Below are 21,219 nucleotides of genomic sequence, written 5' to 3'. Positions count from 1 at the left end.
AAATGAAGAATTCCAGGAAAGCCCAAAGTTTCCAGATTGTATGTATGGCCTTGGTGACTTGCACAAATTTCATTCCTAGTGATGACCCGCAGGCTGAGGGTAGGTAGGTAGGTAGGAGAGAAGGCATAGTAGTCTAAGAAAGCACATCACAAATCAGGGTCCGCAGTGTTTCTTCTCAAGCCCAAACAAATACACCAAAACCACACAAAACTTCAAACAATACTTTTTATGATATCTATCTACTAATTCTACTAATGATAAAATTGGATTGTATTATTGCAGTGTACAAATAAATTATAGTGGGTTATAAAACTTTAGGAAATAGCTCAGTGGCTATAAAAGCTGGCGACACAAACATGATAACCTGAGTTCAAATCCTTAGACCTACATAAAAACCAGGCATGGTAGAGCACGTCTACAGTATCCGTGCTCCTCTGTAAGGCAGAAGAGTCTCCGTGCTCCTCTGTAATGTAGGAGTTAGAGACAGCAGAATCTGCAGAAGCTTTCTCTCATGACAGCTACCCTGACACACAGAGCAGCAAATACTTCAGCCTGTCCTAAACACAGTGCAAGACAGGCTGGATGAAGATTGACATCTGAGATTGTCTTCTGACCTCCACACAAGTGCCATAGTATGCACACACACTCACATACACAGCAGTGCACACACATAGACAAAACCCAGGGTTTGCTGGTGCTGAAAAGTAAAAGTTTTGGGTTAAATGGTTGTGCACACACAGAAGGATGAAGCTAGGCTCATCCACCACCCTGTACAAGAACCCACTCCAAATGCATTAAAGACTGAAATGACAACATTTGAACACAGCAGAGAATTCCTTCTGCGTTAGTATGCATTTCTTTTGCTTCCCCTTGACAATCTTTGGAAATAATATTTATTGCATTGTCTTTAAAAAGGACACAGTAGAATCTAGCTTGAGAAACATAGTGGTAACCAAGAGATAGACTAGAATTGGATCAACTAACAGGTAAGGGTGAGCACATTTATAATGGGAAATTGGGGGATACATAGCCAATACTGTTCCATTATCTTTTAATCAATTTTTCTTATAATAAGTTTGAGGGGGGAAAAGGTCCTGTTGGAAAAGTTCACAGTAGGGAGTCAGTGTCTAGGCCAGAGCTAGTGATTGCCTTTGGAAACTTAGACATCTAGAGACAAACGGAAGCAAGTGCCAGAAATCTCAGTCTTGTCCACAGAAGCATCAAGGGGAAAGAAAAATCAATCCTATGTGCTATACTAGGAATCCACCGCAAGGTGGAGTCAACAATGTCGAGGCAATGGCACCCCAGCTCCCACTAGGCAGCCAAAAGGTTGGAAATGTAGGAGAAATAGTACAGTCGCCTCTATGTAAAAGCCGTGCAGCCCGCAAAGGCATCTCCTACAGGTAGACCTAATTGAAGACTGCCCGAGGGAGCAAGGATTGCTGACCGCAGCCAATGGCAGCCAATCAGGAATGGGAATATAAGGACAGAGAAAAAGGAGGGAGGTGATCGGAGAATAGATGGAGAGAAGAAGGTTTATGAGACATATGGGGAGGGGGGATCCGGGAACGGGGAAATCATTTGGAATGTAAGCAAAGAATATAGAAAATAAAAATATTTAAAAAAAGAAAAGAAAAGATGCTTTCGCGGCACCGATGGGGCGCTGGTGGGTGGTATTAAAGGAGGTTACAGCAGCATCGGTCAGATGAGCTTGCTGAAGCATTTTCACCTGCTCCCAGGGTCAGTGTCTGATTCCGCACCACCGCACCTCCAACCGCCAAGGGCAGGTAGGGTTGGCAGCAAGAAGTCCAGCCACAGACAGCACCAATGGGACAATCGAATGACAGTGCTCTTTAATGGTGTAGAAATTGCCCTTGTTCTTTATGTCTTTAAATAGCTTTTTCCCCCCATTAATTTACATACTTATTAACTTTACATCCTGGTCGCAGCTCCCCTTCCTCCTCTCCACCCAGTCCCATCCTTCCCCCCCTTCTCCTTTTAGAGAGGGGGAGCCCTCCCCCCATACCAACCTGCCCAACTTGGTACAACAACTCTCGTCAGAACTAAGGCCACTGAGGCCAGACCAGCTAAGGGAAAGGGATCCAAAGGCAGGCAACAGACTTCAACTCAGACACAGCTCCTGCTCCAATTGTTGGGGGACCCACGTGTAGACCAGGCTACACATCTGCTAATATGTGCAGGGGGTCTAGGTCCAGTCCTTGCCTGCTCCTTGATTAGAGAGGTTCAGTCGCTGTGAGACCCTATGATCCCAGGTTAGTTGGCTCTGTAGGTCTTCTTATGGTGTTCTTGACCCCTCCGACTCCCTCAACCCTTCCCCTTACTCTTCCACAATACCCCCTGAGCTCCGCCCGATGTTTGACTGTGGGTCTCTGCATATGTTTCCATCGGCTGTTGTGTGGAGACTCTCCGAAGACAGTTGTGCTTTTTTAATTGTGTAGGTTTTGGGCTTAGGCTAAAGGCACAACCAAGTCACACAGTGCTCCAAAGTACCATCATGCCTCATAAAGGAAGCTCTAAATGATCCAGTTTCTCATGTGCACTGAATAGCAGGTCCCTTACTGGCCCACAAGCCATCCCCCAGGGGGGGTGATCTGGGCGTTTCTTTTACTCTCCTCCTGGCTTCCTGTAGGCTTCCTACTAGCTTGACCCATGGTCAGTGTCTTCCCCAGAGGGAGGCAATGGGGCAATAGGACTTACTGCTCAGTGCTCATGGTCGCTGTTAACAGAACCTTCTGAAAAAGATGTAGAAAGGGGAAAAATCTGTGAATTATTTTTGACATAATTAATTCTGACCATAAACCCTCCATTTTAGAATGGCACTTTTGAGGGGACTTTGTGTGACATACTCTGAGATGGCAGAACACTGAGATGCCCTGGGGCTGCTCAATGTGGTGATTATCACGTAGCCTACTCAATTTTCAAAGCTATTTTATTCTTTAACAATGTCAACCTCAATTCCAATGGCTCCCTGCAGCGGGCAGACAGCACGGCATGACAACAGGCCTTTCTCTAGCTGGCCTGGTGACTCACACCTGCAATCCCACTACTGGGAAAGTGGAAGCAGAAGGATTATTATGGGAAATAAATTTAAATATTCAAAGTACTTTACATACTCCTTGACACATGGTTAGTATCTAACGAGACTTTTATTAGCATTTATTATTGCTTCTGTTATTGTTGCAGATATTGTAAGGTAAAATACATACTTTTGAGACTTTGTGTCAAGCAGAGACTTGGAGGGGAGAGGTCATGAAGCAGACATGGACATGTCACCTCCATTTGCATCCTCTACGGAGCGTCAGTTATAAGGGCCACACCTCTCTGCAAGGGAAGCCTGAGATCAGACTAGCAAGAAAAGCAAAGTACCACATCCTTCTTGATGTCCTACAGATGGACGTGACTTCCTCCCCTCACTCAAGGACTGGGTGACCACTCAGATGCCTCTCTCACCTCCTGTGCCAACAGAAGACATCATTTTTATTGAGTCACTTAGTTGTCATTTATCGAGTCATTATCGAGTCATTATCAGCCTTGAATACACATTTTAAATGCCAAGGCCTGTAGAATGATTACTCACTTCAGAAGACAAATGGAGCTTTAGCTTTTATTATTTTGTTATTGTTGTTGACCCTATTTTCTATAGGACAGGATCAAAACTTATTTTAATGCATAGGAAAAAGTTGCATAAAAGCTGTCAGGCCTAGTGTGGTGGCACAGAGCTATAATCCCAGAACCTGAGAGGCTGTGGAGGAGGATCTCAAATTGAAGGTCACCTTGGGCTACACGTGGGACCTTGTCTCAGCGAACAAATAAACAGTACAATAAATACCTCAATAAAATGGATAGAGTACCAATTGGAGAATAGATATCATGGGTTTTGGTGGCATACTCCGTTAATCCCACCACTTGAGAGGCAGAGACAGATGGACTTCTGAGTTTAAGGTCACTTTTGCTTATAGAATGATTTCCAAGACAGCCAGGGCTACAGAGTGAAACCCTGTCTAAAAAAAAACCCAACCAACCAACCAACCAACCAACCAACCAACCAACCAAACCCTCAAACCAATGAACCAACCAACTAACCAACCAAACAAACAAACAAATACCAAAAGGTAAACATTAAAAGAAATAGTATAAATAGCCTGTATCAATTCTATCTTTTTCTCTTTTTGGATATTCCCAGAGCAGCACATTGGTAAACTGGTACCTCTGATGATGTTAGATGAACGATCTGCTATAAAGCAAAAGGCAGATTCAGTCCCTGTATAGAGCGATGAAACATCTGGCAAATGAAAACACAGCCTACTCTAAAACTGAACTTTCCCTTCCCCTCTAGCGTCTGCCCACATCCTTTTTCTTTTTTGCTGATAAAAAGCACTAAGACGCTGTTGTCATTTTAGCTTCTCCCTTCTCCCACATCTCTTATCCAAGTTTCCAGGAATTCCTGTGACTGCATTTAAATTGAACAAACAGAATATGAACATTTCCGTCCATCTCTACTGCTGCTACAAATTCATATACTCTATCACCTAGATTACGTGGGACTTTGCTGCCTACCTTGCACACACACACACACACACACACACACACACAGACACACATGGACACACACAGACACACACAAACACCCACACACAGAGGTGGGAAAAGAGAGAAAGCAAGAGAAAGGAAGAGAGAGAGAAAGAGAGAGAGAGAGAGACAGAGAGAGAGAGATAAGGGAGAGATACTCTACAAGCATTAATAAATATAAATCAATGTTATAGCAACTGATCTAAACTTGATAAATATATATCAACTTTATAGATAGCAATGTATGATTTGATTGTTGATGATTCTTCTGGTTCAAGCCTTTTAAAATCACTATAACCTGCCAGAGAATTTTAATTAAAATTCTTGGGTAAAGAAAAATCTTAAAGCAGGGGTTCTCAACCCCTTTAGCAAACCTCTATCTCCAAAAATATTTACATTATGATTCATAACAGTAGCACAATTACAGTTATAAAGTAACAATGAAAATATTTTTATGGTTCAGGTTAACACCACATGAGGACCTGTATTAAAGTGTTGCAGCATTAGGAAGGTTGAGAACCACTGACTTAAAGTATAATAGGAAATCAGCATCACAAGATATTCTTGATTAATAAGTACAATACCTTACTCTTAGAAGGCCACAGTCATATTATCTTCTCTTATATATTCTGCTGTGAGAAGTCTGCCTAACTATAAGCCAGCATTTCCCAAACGTAGTTTTCTTTATTTTTCATAGGACAACTATGTCTCAGTTAGGGGTTCTATTTTTGTGATAAAACACTATGACCAATTTGGGAAGGGATTATTTCAGCTTACACTTCAAGGTAACAGTCCATTGCTGAAGGAAGTTAGGGCAGGAACTCAGAACAGGAACTGAGAGGCAGGAGCTGATGCTGAGGCCACAGAGGAGTGCTGCTTACTTACTGACTGGCTCTCTTTTGACTGGTTCAGCCTGCTTTCTTATATCACTCAGGACCAACAGCACAAAAATAGCTCCACCCACAGTGAGCTGGGCCTTCCCACATCAATTTTCAGTCAAGAAAATGTACCACAAGGTTGTCCACAGACCAATGGGGGCATTCATTTTCTTGGATGAGGTTTCTTCTTCCCAAGTGACTCTGGTTTTTGTCAAGCTGACATAAAACTAGTCACCACAACTACTAGCATCCTGTGGAATCACTGATCTGAAGATTACACTTGGAGATCTGTGCTCTGAGGCCAGTGGGAATAATTTTACATTAAATTGTATTTAGCCTTAGGATGCATAGATGGTTGGTTCAAATGTGAAAAGCAATAATTGTTAAGAGCCTGATAGTGTATATGTATATAATTATATACATATAATCATACCATATACAATATACTCAATGGTAAGTGAATGGCTTTCTTCTGTGTTCAGTAATAGAAAGAAATATCTAATTTCTTTTAAGAAACAACAGAGTAAAGGTTCTAGCCAAGTGATTAGGTGGAAAAGAAGTATTAAATGGAAAAGCAAAACTATCTTTATTGTAGTGTTTATTATTTTTGATTCATACTGAGGAAAAACTTAGGACATCAAAACATACACATGCATGCACACATACATCTTAATCCATCACAAATTATAGAGTCCACCATTTGTTCTGTGCTAATGGCCTCCACAGAGTGCCTAGGTCACCAGGGAGTGGCACCATTTAAAAGGAATTATAAAGACTAGGTGTGGCCTTATTGGTGAAAGTCTGTCATTTGGAATGGGGCTTTGAGGTTTCAAAAGGTCAAGGACAAGTTCTCTCCCTCTCCCTCTCCCTCTCCCTCTCCCTCTCCCTCTCCCTCTCCCTCTCCCTCTCCCTCTCCCTCTCCCTCTCCCTCTCCCTCTCCCTCTCCCTCCTCCTCCCCCTCTCCCTCTCCCTCTCCCCCTCCCCCCTCCCCCTCCCCCTCTCCCCTCCACCTCTCCCCCTCCCCCTCCCCCTCTCCCCTCCACCTCTCCCCCTCCCCCTCCCCCTCCCCCTCCCTCTCCCTCTCCCTCTCCCTCTCTCTCTCCCTCTCCCTCTCTCTCCCTCTCCCTCCTTCTCCCTTCCCCCTCTCTCTCTGTGCATGTTTGTATATGTTCCCCAGTCCCTTCTCTCCCTCCCTCTTTCCCTCCCTCTCTCTCTTCTCTCTCTTTTCTCCCTCTCTCAAACACTTTCTCTAGGCCTGTGGATCAGGATGTAGTTACGATTCCAGCACCATGTGTGCTGCCATGCCCCTGGCCATGATAATAATGGGCTGACTCCCTGAAACTATAAGCAACTCTTAATACATGGTTTTTTTTCATAGACTTGCTTTGGTCATGGTGTCCCTTCACAGAAATAGAACAGTGAGTAAGACACCTAGGGAACAGTAAACAAATAGCTATTCACCCCAGATAGGGCCTTGACAGACTAAAGACATTATTCCATCTAAGTCCAGCTCAGGGAAACAGTGAGCACATTGAAGCTATTTGCAGGAACATGGGTGAGGATTTATTTACAACAGTGTAAGTGATTCAAAAGTAGCTGCATCACTGAAAAGTCCTATCACAACAAAAGTGGCCCCAGACAGCACCACTACTGTCTGTCTTACTCTTAACCACCTTTATGCTACCTGGTTTACAATCTAGTACCTCCCAAGATAATATGTATCTGGAAAGGAAAGTGTCAGGAAGTGGTGGTTGGGATCGCCGTAGAGGGGCTGGTGACCCTCCCTGTGTCTGTCCTTACACTCTGGAATGTCTACAGCTCCATGGTCCTGACTTTAGCACTAAACAAAACAATGGTATTGTTTTGCTTATTTTGTTGCCATGGCTACAGCTATGCTTCATGATGGCAACGGTCATATTATGCCTGGAGGAAATAACCCTATCATTACATAATGATCGCAGAACTCAAGGCCTGTGCATGGAAAAAAAACCCAGTTATATTGCTATCCATTAGCAATGACTAAAAGAGGAATGAACTTGAGAAAATAGCATCATTAGTAACAGTATTAAAAGGAACAGAATATTTAGACTTAATTTAACAAAAGAGGTATAACTGGAGTACATTGAAAATATATATGATCATCAGTTAAATGAAGATCTAAGTAATGGGAAGACACTCTTTGTCAAGGTTCTGAAAGACTTAAAGTTATCAAGATGGCAGTTCTTCCTCAAAGCATTATACAGATTCAATACCATAACTAGTAAAATTCATACTGATCTATCTTTTCATAGAAACTGACAAACTTGTCTTAAGCTATTGGACATAACCCTGTGGCCAGTGTTTTGTCTGGACTCCACCCCTACAGCCACCTGGCTACAGCCAGATTTTCCCTGAGGTACTGGTTGGTTCTGTGTGTCAACTTGACACAGGCTGGAGTTATCACAGAGAAAGGAGCTTCAGTTTGGGGAAGTGCCTCCATGAGATCCAGCTGTGGGGCATTTTCTCAGTTAGTGATCAAGGGGGTGGGGCCCCTTGTGGGTGGTATCATCTCTGGGTTGGTAGTCTTCAGTTCTGTAAAAGAGCAGGTTGAGCAAGCCAGGGGAAGCAAGTCAGTAAGGAACATCCCTCCATGGCCTCTGCATAAGCTCCTGCTTCCTGACCTGCTTGAGTTCCAGTCCTGACTTTTTTTTTTTTTAACCAGCCTTTATTTGCCTGCATTTCTTTTTTTTTCACAGATGTTGTTCATTTTATTTATTTTTTTATTCGATATAATTTATTTACATTTCAAATGATTTCCCCTTTTCTAGCCCTCCCACTCCCCGAAAGTCCCGTAAGCCCCCTTCTCTTCCCCTGTCCTCCCACCCACCCCTTCCCACTTCCCCGTTCTGGTTTTGCGGAATACTGTTTCACTGAGTCTTTCCAGAACCAGGGACCACTCCTCCTTTCTTCTTCTACCTCATTTGATGTGTGGATTCTTTTTTGGGTATTCCAGTTTTCTAGGTTAATATCCACTTGTTAGTGAGTGCATACCATGATTCACCTTTTGAGTCTGGGTTACCTCACTTAGTATGATGTTCTCTAGCTCCATCCATTTGCCTAAGAATTTCATGAATTCATTGTTTCTAATGGCTGAATAGTACTCCATTGTGTAGATATACCCAGCAAAACTCTCAATCACCATAGATGGAGAAACTAAGATATTTCATGACAAAACCAAGTTTACCCAATATCTATCCACAAACCCAGTCCTAAAAAGGATAATAGGAGGACAACACCAATACAAGGAGGGAAACTTCACCCTGGAAAAAGCAAGATAGTAACCTTTCATCAAACCCAAAAGAAGATAAGCAATCAAATTTAAAAAATAACGTCAAAAATGATAGGAAGTAACAATCACTATTCCTTAATATCTCTTAACATCAATGGACTTAATGCCCCAATAAAAAGACACAGACTAACTGACTGGATACGTAAACAGGACCCTACATTTTGCTGCTTACAGGAAACACACCTCAGGGTCAAAGACAAACACTACCTTAGAGTAAAAGGCTGGAAGACAATTTTACAAGCAAATGGTCTCAGGAAACAAGCTGGAGTAGCCATTTTAATATCAGATAAAATTGACTTTCAACCCAAAGTCATCAAAAGAGACTCTGAGGGATACTTCTTGCTGGTCAAAGGAAAAATACAAAAAGAAGAACTGTCAATCCTGAACATCTATGCCCCAAATGCAAGGGCACCCTCTTTCGTAAAAGAAACTTTATTAAAACTAAAAGCACACATTGCAACTAACACAATAATTGTGGGTGACTTCAACACTGCACTTTCCTCAATGGACCAATCAGGAAAGCAGAAACTAAACAGGGACACAATGAAACTAATCGAAGCTTTGGACCAATTAGATTTAACAGATATATATAGAACATTCTATCCTAAAACAAAAGAATATACCTTTTTCTCAGCACCTCATGGTACCTTCTCCAAAATCGACCATATAATTGGTCACAAGACAGACCTCAACAAATATAAGAAGATAGAACTAATCCCATGCCTCCTATCTGATCACTATGGAGTAAAAGTGGTCTTCAATAGCAACAGAAACAACAGAAAACCCACATACACGTGGAAACTGAACAATACTCTACTCGATACCTCGGTCAAGGAAGAAATAAAGAAAGAAATTAAAGACTTTTTAGAACACAATTAAAATGAAAACAGTCCTGACTTCTGTTAGTGATGAACAGCAATGTAGAAATGTAAGCTCAATAAACCCTTTCCTCCCCAACTTGATTCTTGGTCATGATGTTTGTGCAGAATTAGAAACTCTGACTAAGACACCGCCCCACAGTTACCTGGCAACAGCTAGGCAACCCAGTCCACTATAAAAGGAGATGTCAGGCCCCTCCTAGCTCTCTTGCTTTGAGATGCTGAGTCCTGTTCCATTGCTCCTATATGGTGGGTTTTGATAAGAAGAGACAGTCCATGGTTTCAAAGCTTTATTACAGAGAAGTAGGAAAAGAAGAAGAGATAGAGAAGTAAAGAGAGAAAGAAAAGATAGAGGGGTGTGATCTGGCCATGACCACATGGAAAGAGGGAAGAAGAATGAGGAGAGAGGGGGAACAGGGGCAAGAGACAAGAGAGAGAATAAGGGCAAGAAAGAAAAAGCAAGAGTGCTAAGAGAGGCCTGGCAGTCCCTTTTATAGTGGGCTGGGTTACTTGGCTGTTGCCAGCTAACTGTGTGTGTGTGTGTGTGTGTGGAGAACCTGGCTGTAGTCAGGTGACTGTAGGGGTAGAGTCCAGCCAGAACACTGGTCACAGGGTTATGTCCAACATTAAGCTTTGTATGGAGATTCAAGATTCTTATAAAATAGCAGAAATTCTTAAAAGAAAGCAAAGATATAATTCACTTCGTGACTTTAAAATTTGTGATAATACCCCAGCAATGAAGACAGTAGAAAACTAGCCATGTCCACATCTCTAGACCAGTGCTTCTCACCCTTCCTGATGCCGCCACCTTTTAACAAAGGCCCTCGTGTTGTGGTGACACCCAACTGTAAAAATTATTTTCATTGCTACCTAATAACTGTAATTTTGCTACTGTTATGAATTGCAATGTAAATTATTTTGGAGACAGAGGTTTGCTACAGGGGCCATGACCTAGTATATCCAGACAGATACAGATAAAGGTATATGTAAGTAGATATATGTATGGGGCATTTAGGGTGAAGGAATTCACCTTATAAACCAGAATAGTTAGAAGTAGTTTACTTAGCATATTGCAAAGAGGACTAGAGATAGCCATACAAGTAGAGCCTCTTGTGTACAAAGACAGGTTGTGGGGGACTCCATTACAGAGGGGTACTCATTTTGTCAGGGTGAGTCACATTTGTATATAGTTTCTAGGTATATAAATCTTGGCACGCAAATGACAGTGGCCCGTGGTATAAGGTTCTGGCTAATTTTGTTGGAACACATCAATGTGCTCTTCCAGTTTCACTGTTTGAGTAGAATGAGGTCACATTCTGTTTTGAACATGGGGGGATCTGTTCTGAACCCAGCTCACACTGGGATCTTGCTCCCTTTCTGGTCTTTCAAGCATGGCCTTCCGGTACATCCCACACTGATGGAGCAAGAAACTCAATCTTGTGACATTAGAGGTCTCTTCTTCAGTAGCGTTTCCAGACTGAGCTGACACACTGAACAGTCTATACCTATCCTTTACCTCTCTTGTAGAGGTTCCATGAGGGGTCACAAATAGGGAGCCATATTCAAGGGCAGTTTTGCTCAGTGGTCTAGGTTGTGTGGTACGGGGAGTTTAAGTAGTGCATCTCATAGCGAGGGTCAAAGCCTGGCTGAAGAATCCTCTGAAGCTGGAACTGCTGAACCTTAGAAGAAACAAACTTGGTTAGAAGGTTTAAAATATAGGGATTGAGTGTTAGAAGCAGAAATGTGGCTAAGAGTGGCCCAAGGAAGAGAAGCAACCAGGACAACTAGGACCAGACACACACACACACACACACACACACACACACACACACACACACACACACATTCATTTATTTATTTTGAATTTTTTAAATTAATCTTCCATTCATTTACATCTCAAATGATAGCCCACTTCCAGGTTACCCTCTCCACCAGTCCTCCATCCCCTGATACCCCATTTCCAGGTTACCCCTCCATCGCTCTCCCATCCCACATCTGTCCTTCCCCCTCCCCTTTGCCTCTATGAGGGTGCTCTCCTACCCACCCACACTCACCACCACCACTGCTCCAGCATCCCCCTACACTGGGGCTTCAAACCTTTCTGGGACCAAGGGCCTCCCCTCCCATTGCTGCCAGGCAAGGTGATCCCCTGCTACATATGTATCTAGAGTCCTAGTCTTCCTTTCTGTATCCCATACAGGCCCAGTACCTTTTCACCATGCTGAGTAACAGAACAAAGACCTCATGAGATAACAGCACACTGTCAACCTTCCCAGCTTCCATAATTGTGAAGCCATTAGCTTCTATCTTTGCAAATGACTCAATCTACGGCATTCTGCTGCATCCTGAGAAAATGGGTTAAGATATCTTATATCCTCACCTTTCTTGCCAACATATTACTTTTCACAAGATCAAAAGAAGTGTTAGCCACGTGGGAAGGAGACTTTTACATGTTTGTGATGCATAGAAATTTGTTCAGAATGTGTTGAAGGGCCTCAAAACTCTGAAAGTCCTTGGAAACTTTTAGTCTCAGAATAAATGTACTAAAAAGACAATCCAAAAAAAAAAATTAGCTTCATTCATCACGAAAGTGTGACATTACAAACTTGTCTCATCTGAAACAGAGAATAAAATGTTTCTACAGTCAAGCCTGAAGCTAACAATGTTGGAGCACAAAATATCTTTCTAAAAACCTCATTACTTGAGAGCTATTCTGTCTTTCTCTTGTCTTAGATAGTGGATTCGCCCATGAGAACACTGCACAGTCTCTGGCTGCTCACAGAATACAAAGCCATGCTATCTGCCTGCCAGGAAGCTGTCCAGGGTGGGAGTCTTGTATATCCAGCTGTAGGCTTATACCAATGGCAGTTGTTTGACAAGACAAAGGAAGGATGTCCAGAGAAGATTGTGGGGTCATCCTAGGCCAAGCTTCTCAAGTTCCCATTTGTCTCCTTTTAAAGCCTGTAGAGCTAACCACATGTGGGTTCAAGCTTTGATAAAAGCAAAACATAGGGTAGAAATAAGTGCTGTATCTGGCATACATATTAGGCTCATTTCTTTGGACACTGACTCCAAACAGTTGTCTACTGTGGGAGTAGCAGTGACTAGCAAGCATTCGTAAAGAGTGTATATTTTATCCAATGGATCGGACACAATTTATGTCATTTTAGGTAAAACAAAGAACATTTGAAAATTGGTATTTCACAGGTCAATAGCACACTGAATGAATTGCAGAGATGTGCTTAGCTTTCTAAAAATCTAAATTTCTCTGCTTATTAAAATAGCAACACTAAAACTTACCCTTCTTTCTCAGTGTGCTGATAATATTATTGCACACACTGTGTATGCGTTTAGGCCTGAATGATGTTGTTCAGGGCCAAGATTCCAATGCCTACTGGGTAGTTTGGGAGCCAAATGTGGAGGGCTAATCTGTCTTCTTACTCTTGTTTCTATTTTAGTCTGAGTTTATTAACTTTTAACTTATTGCATCATATATTTTATAAGTTATCTGTCCTTAATCCTTTTGTAATAAAATAAAGCTATAAATAATTCACACCTTAGTGAAGTAGTATGGTTAGTTGTTGGTTGTTCTGGACTGTGTAGTATGTGATTATGGGAATGAGGCACAGGCAGTAGAAGACAATCTTAAGCCAGTGTTTAGGAGCAGCAATATATTCACCAATTTAAGACGATGCATAAATTATAAGGAGGCCCTCCTTGGTTTGGGGGAGAATTTTTCAGTTTAGTATAAGGTAGAAGTGACTGGTGTTTGTTTGTATCACTGTGTATGGCATACACAATGTGAGGGATTGTTTCAGCTACATCAGGCTGGGTCTTCCTACCAGCTATCCTCTAATGTACGCCCTATGACTATCACCACATGCCCCTTTCACTAGAGAAAACTGATGAGCAACTGATTAAGTCTCTTGCTCAGAATCATACTGCTGGGAAACAGCAGCAGGGACTCGAAGCCAGCTGACTGGTGATGAGGCTGTTATGTCGCTACCTATCAAACACTGGCCTGAACAAGACAGCTATATGCATTGCTCTCTGGCTCTTCACCCCAAAGTCTCAGTAGCATTGTCTAGAGAGAGGTGGTAAAACGTGGCCTTTGGAACTGCATTCAGATATCATGCACTAGATTTTCTAAAAGGCTTGTACGTGAAATTTTTTTCTCACACTTTGGGTAAGAAACACTAAAACAGAGAGGTCTTTGGTTTCCATTCATAAGCTAGAATCTACTTCAAGGACTATGTTCTTCTCAGCCTCTTTTAAGTCTTTGGGATATAAAAAGGTGACTGAAAAGGAGTCAGTGTCATAGTGACAAAATAAGCCATGAACCAAAGAAAAGCAAACCATATATAGGTCCTCCACTACCATTATAATAGATAATTATAATAAATGATATCACAATTGCAGCAGGGACTGACTGACTCATATTCTAGGGGCCATGTAAGTTCAGTAAGAGTGACAACATCCTGAGGAATTTTCCACTGACTTTTGTTGGTAAAGTATTGCATTGAATAATTTGAAATAGTAAGACAATGATACCAAAAAAAATCCTGAATATTGGTAATTCAAGCAGTATGGTGGTTTGAATAAGAATGACCTCCATATACCCATTTGTTTGAATGCTTGGTCCACAGTTACTGGAACTGTTTGAGAAGGATTAGGAGGTGTGGTCTTGTTGGAGTAGTTGTGTTCTTATTGGAGGAAGCATGTCACTGGGTTTGGATTTTGAGGTTTCAAAAGCCCACACCAGGCCCAGGATCTTTTTCTGCCTGCTCCTTATGGGTCAGATGCAAGCTCTCAGCTACTGCTCCACCACCTCTCCTGGTGGCCTGCTGCCATGTTCCCTGCTATGATGCTCATGGAACTAACCCTGCGACTGTAAGCAAGCTCCCAATTAAACATCTATCTAGACAGCTTGCATTGGTCATGGTGTCTGTCTATTCAGAGTAATAGGAGAGTCACTAAGACAGTCAGAAACTAAGTTAACATTTTCCCTGATGGAAACAAAAAGTCAATAACAGTAGGCTATAGAAATGCTGTACTCAGATTACTGAGCAACTAGTATTTTAACTGAAGTGCTTCAAGTCTTCAAAAGCATCTGCTGATACTGGCCTGCTCTCCATATGACCTGGAAGGGGCAGTATGAAGAAAGTTTTCCACATCTATATTAAGTGCACTATTCCAGGCCTTAGCTTGCCAGGCAGGCCTGATCTTTTCTGTGGTGCCAACAGGGCAGATGGACATGAAGGCAGCTTGCAGAGTCTTGATTACTACAGAAGGCTCCAAGGCCTGGCTTTAAGCCCACCTCTGACACTATTAATGATATTATCCTACACTTGCAGACAGGAACTTAGCATAAGTGTCCTCTGAGAAACTTCACCCAGCAGCTGATGGAAACTGATGCAGAGACCCACAGCCAAACAGGCGGAGCTTGAGGAATTCTGTGGAAGAGAGGGAGGAAGGAGTGAAGGAACCAGAGAGGTCAAGGTCACCACAAGAAAACCTACAGAAACAACTATCTTGGGCTCATGGGGGCTCCCAGAAACTGAACTACCAACCAAAGAGAATTCGTGGAGCAGATCTAGCTCCCCTACACGTATGTAACAGATATGTAGCTAGATTGTCATGTGGGACCCCTAACAACTAGAGCACAGGTTGTCTCTGACTCTGCTGCCTGCCTTTGGACCCCCTTTCTCTAACTGGGCTGCCTTGTCTAGGCTCAACAGGAGAAGATACGACTAGTCCTACTGCAACTTGATATGCCAAGATGGGTCTTCCTTTTCTCTGAGGAGAAAGGGAGGTAAGAATGGGAGGAGGGTGGGGAAAAAGGCGGACTGGGAAGAGAGAGGGAGGGGGGTGTAAAATAAGTAAGTATGTAAGTAAGTAAGTAAGTAAATAAATAAATAAATAAATAAACAAACAAATAAATGTGATGATTTGTATACGCTTGGCCCAGGGAGTGGCACTATTTGGAGGTGTGGCCTTGCTGGAGTGGGTGTGTCACTGTGGGCATGGGCTTTATGACCCCCCCTCCCCCCCCCCCCCGCTGCCTAGAAGCCAGTCTTCTGCTAGCAGCCTCCAGGTGAAGATATAGAACTCTCAGCTCCTCTTGCACCATGCCTGCCTGGATGCTGCCATGCTCCTGCCCTGATGATAATGGACCGGACATCTGATCCTGGAAGCCAGATCCAATGAAATGTGGTCCTTATAAGAGTTGTCTTGGTCATGGTGTCTGTTCACAGCAGTATAAAACCCTAACTAAGACAATAGATAAATAAATGTTTTAAAAAAGACTCAATCAGCAAGCGTGGACACTGTGACTGTGAGCCCAAACCTTTGATAATGTTGACTTCACTGCCTCTGTAGGTTACCTTCGTTCTTTTACATTTTTTTCTCATTTGTTTCTACTTTCAGAGGGAAAAAAGACTCATTCTTCCTTCACTTTCAATGGTTACCTTAGGCAGTTGCTCCATTTCTTTATTTTTACTTATAAAATGAAGATACTGATCACTATAAAATCTGTTTCATTTTCAGGGGAACCCTTTTGTTTTTTTTTAAAAAAAACAAATCCCAACTTCAAGTGATTATAATGAAATGTAACCAAATGTTAATTTATAAAAGCAAACACTATTATTAAGTTATACTGTTATTGACAGAAGCTTATCCAAAACTATGAAACTTCACAAATAATAATAGATTCAAGAGACTGGAGAAATGGTTCAGCAGTTAAGAACCCTGACTGCTCTTCTTTAGGACCTGGCTTGGATTTCGGGAGCCAGCGTGGGAGCTCACGACCATCTGGGGCTCCAGTCTCAAGGGCTCTGTCTTCCTCTTCCAGCCTCTGCAGGCTCTGCAGTGTACGTACATGGACCTACACACAGGAAAAACACCCGCACCCATCACAATAAAAATAAAGAGAACAATAAAAAGGTAGATACAAAATAAATTCTCACACATTTGAGTTAATAAATATTGTATTTTCCTTCCCACCAAAGGAAATGTACAAATACTGTTATGTTTTTAATCCCACCTGGAATACAAGTTTCATGTGGAAACGAGGGGAAAAGTCACAAAAAGCTGCTCGGCTCGGCACGTGCTCACAAAATCAATATCCCGTGGGCTGCTTGTCTCTAAAGTCAGATGCTACAGCACGCATCAGGACCACAAACTATCGAAATGCCTTAGTTTTTGCCTAAAAAGGAAAAGAATGAAGAGTGGAGAGCTCTCATCTTGACCATCCAGATGTGTTAAGTGTCACGCCAGGCAGGGATGTTTACGTAGTATATCACTTAAATCCCTGTAATGGCTTTGTGACATAACTGTCTTAACAGGAAAGTCACTTGAAGTGCAAAAAGAGCGAATCCTTGTCAAGCATAACTGTTCGTAGATTAGAGTTTGACTCTGTCTGAAGACGCTAAAACGCTGCTATGTCTTTCCGAGTTATTGCCTGTGCACTGTCTCGAGCTATGTTTGGATGGAGAGAATCATCATCACACAGGTAACAAGATGTTTTCTTCTGACAGGATAAGCTCTTATGTTCTCATGATAAAGGCCCCTTTCCAACAGCATATATAAAAATATATCCACATACCGACAGTAACTCTGTTCCATTAGATGTAGGATGTGCTGAGGTCTCACTTCAGCCCCAGGGTGACTGGCGTTGCTTTAGTGTTTGGTAATGCATTTGTCCTGGGGTCAAACGGAAAAGCAGCGGCAGCCCCAGCACCAGCTCATAACTCTAAAAAGAATATGGAGCGGGCACAGCCTGGGGACAAGAAACAGCAATAGAAACATGCAGGACGAGTGCTGTAGAAATGTGTCTCAAAACACATCTCAGTTCTGTGAGGCAGAAAACAAGACCCAAAGTCTCACTTTTTTGCTAGAAAAGGCGGAAAAGCCTGTACAGTGACATGAAAATGATGTTTAGGCAACTTAAAGTTCATAGGTTTGATTTTTATTGACAAATAATGTACATACAGGAAAGTGTATAAACACACACACCACAGACATACACAACATACTACACACACACTACACCACACACATACACACCATACCACACACATCACACACACAGACAACACACCCACACATACCACACCACATCACACGCACATACCATATACACACAACATGCCATGAACAAACACATAACATACATACACATACCACACACACACAGAGACAACACCACACACATATAACACACACAGACAATACACCACACACATAACACACACACACACACATCACTCACATAACACACATACCCCATGACACACACTTCCATGAGCTTTCTCTAAGTGCACACACCTAGGCAACCACTCTCCAATTCAATAGCAATTTGTAAGTCCCAGAATCTTCCTCCTGCTGGCAGCCGCGACTCTTTGACTTCTGATACTTGGTCTGCCTTACCTGCTTTTGACCTCTGTGAAAATCAGAATCATGCAGTGTGTGCTTCTGGTGTCTGGCAACTGTTGGACATAGTGGTATGAGATGCATCCATGTTAGAACATGTAGAAGCTGTTTCTGTCCCCTGCTGAGTGACACACAGCTAATTCATCCTTTCTGTCTTCACGGACATTTAGAGTATTGTCAGCTTTAACTTTTATTAAGATGTAAGAGTGCTACACACTTATGCATGTGACTTTCACTCTCCCCATACAGCCATTGCGGTCATTCCTAAAAATGGAATTGCTGAGGCCTTGGTTGTAAAATGCATAGCTTTGTTCCAAGTGCTTCACACTTTCCCCAGGCTTGCGATTGTCAGTCTGTTAAAGGTTAGCCATTTTTGAGAGTATTTGGTGGTATCTTATTGTGACTTCAATTCGTACTTCCCTACTGAAAGGTAAGTTAGACAGCTGAGCATGGTGGTGCATACCTGTAATCCCAACACCCTTCCTAGAAGTTAACACAAACATTCAAAACCAGCCAGAGTTCACAGGAAGAGTCAGAAGGATGAGGAGTCAAAAGCAACACAGTGAGTTCAAGACCAGACTGAGCGACACGAGCAGCATGTCTACAGAAGAGGAAATTTTATATGATTATTGGCCATGCGGATATGCTTCTTTGAGAAGTGTGCATAAAGACTTCCAACATTTCTCTGTGTTCTGTGTTCTCTGTCTTTTCTTTTTTAAGAATTGGATGGTTAGTGAATAACCATTATTCTTTCCCTTTGATATTCAGATGGTGAGTCTTGTCTTGGTGCACTGTAGCGGTCTGAATGAGAAATGTCCCCTCCTATGTGGACACCTGGAGCCCAGTTAGTGGTACTGCTTGGGATGCAGGCTTGATGGAGGGAGTGTATTACCTGGGGTGGACTTTGAGTTCAAAAATCAAGCCATTGCTAGTTTAAGTTCACTCTTTCTGCTTTGTGCTTGTGGTTCGGAATGTGAGGTCTTAGCTTTTTGCTCGGGCAACCGTGCCTGCCCGCCATGAGGGACGAGTGTCCTTCTGGGGCTGTAAGTCACAATAAACTGCTCTCTCCTAAGATGTTATATGCAACCAACACATGCATGTACCACGGATGTCACTGCTTGTCTTATGGCTTTCCTTTTTACATTCTTAAGTTTATGTTTTATCAACAGAGGTTTTAGTATACACAATTCATCTAAATTCCCCCCTTGAGTGCTGTCGTCTTCATCCATGGAAGCTTATCCTATGAACTCTGGCTGGATTTGAATTTTTGTGTTAACCTCTATCCATTCCACGGACACTTTTCTGATGAGACCTGTCTGAGATCTGTCCTAATCTATAGTTGTAGAGATACATATTTAGAAGGCAGTTTGATGCTACGGTCATTTAGCAAAGTAATAGTGCATGCTCACATTTAGGGCTTATGAATTCCCCAACTTTAAGTTTTTTGGTCAAATTGATAGTAACAGGCATGTGTTTCCTCCTATGAATAAGGCCTTAAACCCAGTTCATAAGTGGTTAGTTATCCTCCTATAACATCTGTAGCACTCTTGCATCTATTGTCATATCTTGCCAGGCCAGTCATGACTATAGTTGACAGGATTCACAGCTGTGTAAGACCTCAGCTGAAGACTTTCCTCCCCAGCAGTCTAAACAGAACCTTACAGTACTATTAAACCTGGGCGCCGGGGAGGAAGCTCACTGATAAGTACCAGCTTGTTCTCTCTGTGCCCTGTGATCAAAGGTAATGTCTTTAGCAATGGGCTCTTACTGTCAAGTTTTGGTGGACAATTATTTGCATTATTTAGCGTCTCTGAGGTACCCCTCTGATCAACAACTTGTGGTCATGTATACTACATTTGGCACTGACTGGCCTTTTTATTTAGCAACCTATGCTTCTAGGATGAGCATAATCCTTTATATAGGGTGACTCCAATTAAACTGTGTGTGTATTTGTGTGTATGTTTGTGTGCATTTTTGTGTGTGTGAATGTGAACCATATAGCTTTTTCAAATACCTTTAGAGTTAGTTGTCCCCCAGCCTTATCTTCTGTCCTATACTCCCAATCCCCTCTCCACTTCAACATTCCTCTCCACAATTTCCCTTCACTCTTGCCTTAAAATCTTTCTCTTTGTCACAGTGGTCCCTTTACAGTTTCTTGGCTTTCATGGATTCTCTGAGTTAAGCATACAACTCAAAGATTCAATGATAAGGACCCTAAATTTCATCTGATCTTTCATGCTCCCCTTTGAGGACATAATAAACATTAATAATAATGGGGCAGTTGTACTTCTAGGTGGTATTTTTGCCCAGTTGTTTGTTCAAAAAAATCTCTGGTGAATAGAATAATTAAAATGGAGGAGGTCACTGTGGTTCTCAGAGCCTAAAAGTTGGTGAATTTCTAGATGGTTCAGCATGACATATTGAGTGGATATGCCTCCTTACAAAATTGACTTATTATGAACTGCTACTTTTATTAGAAAACTAATAAGAGAACTAACAAAACTACTTTGGTTACTGTCCTATTGATGACAAGATACCAGGGCTTTCATAAGGCAGCTTATGAAAGAAAGCCTAAACACGAACTAAACAAGAATAGTTCCATCAAACATGCTAACATGGACCAGAAAGCCCATAAGGCTTCAAACCCACATAAAGAATTACAGGCATCCAAGGATGCTGAGCATGGAAGAGGTCTTCCCCAGGCAAGAGCACACCACCTGGTTATCTAATACCAAATGGTCTTCCCTGCAGCATACATGCGAGTAACATTATCCAGACTGAGCAGGTTGCATTTATATATTTAAAATATCAACAAGTAAGGAAAAAATAGGTCATGAATTTGAAAAAGAGCAAAGGAGGACATGTGGGAGAGTTCAGAGCAAGGAAAGGAAAGGGTGAAATGATGCCATTATACTATAATCTCAAAAATAATATAAATATTTTTAAAGATTTTAATTGAATTTATGGATTCATCATATGCCAATCTTACATTAGCTTGTTTGGCTTCATCTCAGTTCAAGAACCAAAGTAGGGAATAGTGGTTATTTATTAACTTAGTTATTATTTATTTTGAGATGAGGCCTCCCTGTGTAGCCCCAAATGATTATCAAGTCAC

At 42.0% G+C, this 21,219-nt stretch overlaps 1 protein-coding gene and 1 long non-coding RNA gene across 2 annotated transcripts in view; one reads left to right on the top strand and one right to left on the bottom strand.

Annotated features, from left to right (window-relative positions):
• Positions 1–2,691: 2,691 nt before the first annotated feature.
• LOC127682726 (uncharacterized) lies at positions 2,692–4,367 on the bottom strand. The gene is made up of 3 exons (XR_007977416.1): positions 4,229–4,367; positions 3,228–3,342; positions 2,692–2,753 (listed from the first exon to the last, which is right to left on the bottom strand). It is a non-coding gene; the product is annotated as an uncharacterized LOC127682726 (long non-coding RNA).
• A 15,392-nt stretch (positions 4,368–19,759) lies between these two features.
• Positions 19,760–21,219, top strand: part of Pde5a (phosphodiesterase 5A) — a 161,531-nt gene continuing 160,071 nt past the window's right edge. Inside the window, exon 1 of the mRNA XM_052179313.1 lies at positions 19,760–19,845. The gene's annotated coding sequence lies outside the window, so the exon portion shown is untranslated. The remainder of the gene's footprint in view (positions 19,846–21,219) is intronic.

This window comes from Apodemus sylvaticus, chromosome 4 (assembly GCF_947179515.1).
Source record: "Apodemus sylvaticus chromosome 4, mApoSyl1.1, whole genome shotgun sequence".
NCBI classification, from domain to species: Eukaryota; Metazoa; Chordata; class Mammalia; order Rodentia; family Muridae; genus Apodemus; species Apodemus sylvaticus.
The sequence above is the reverse complement of the archived record's forward strand: the minus strand, read 5'-3'. Positions and strand labels throughout refer to the sequence as shown.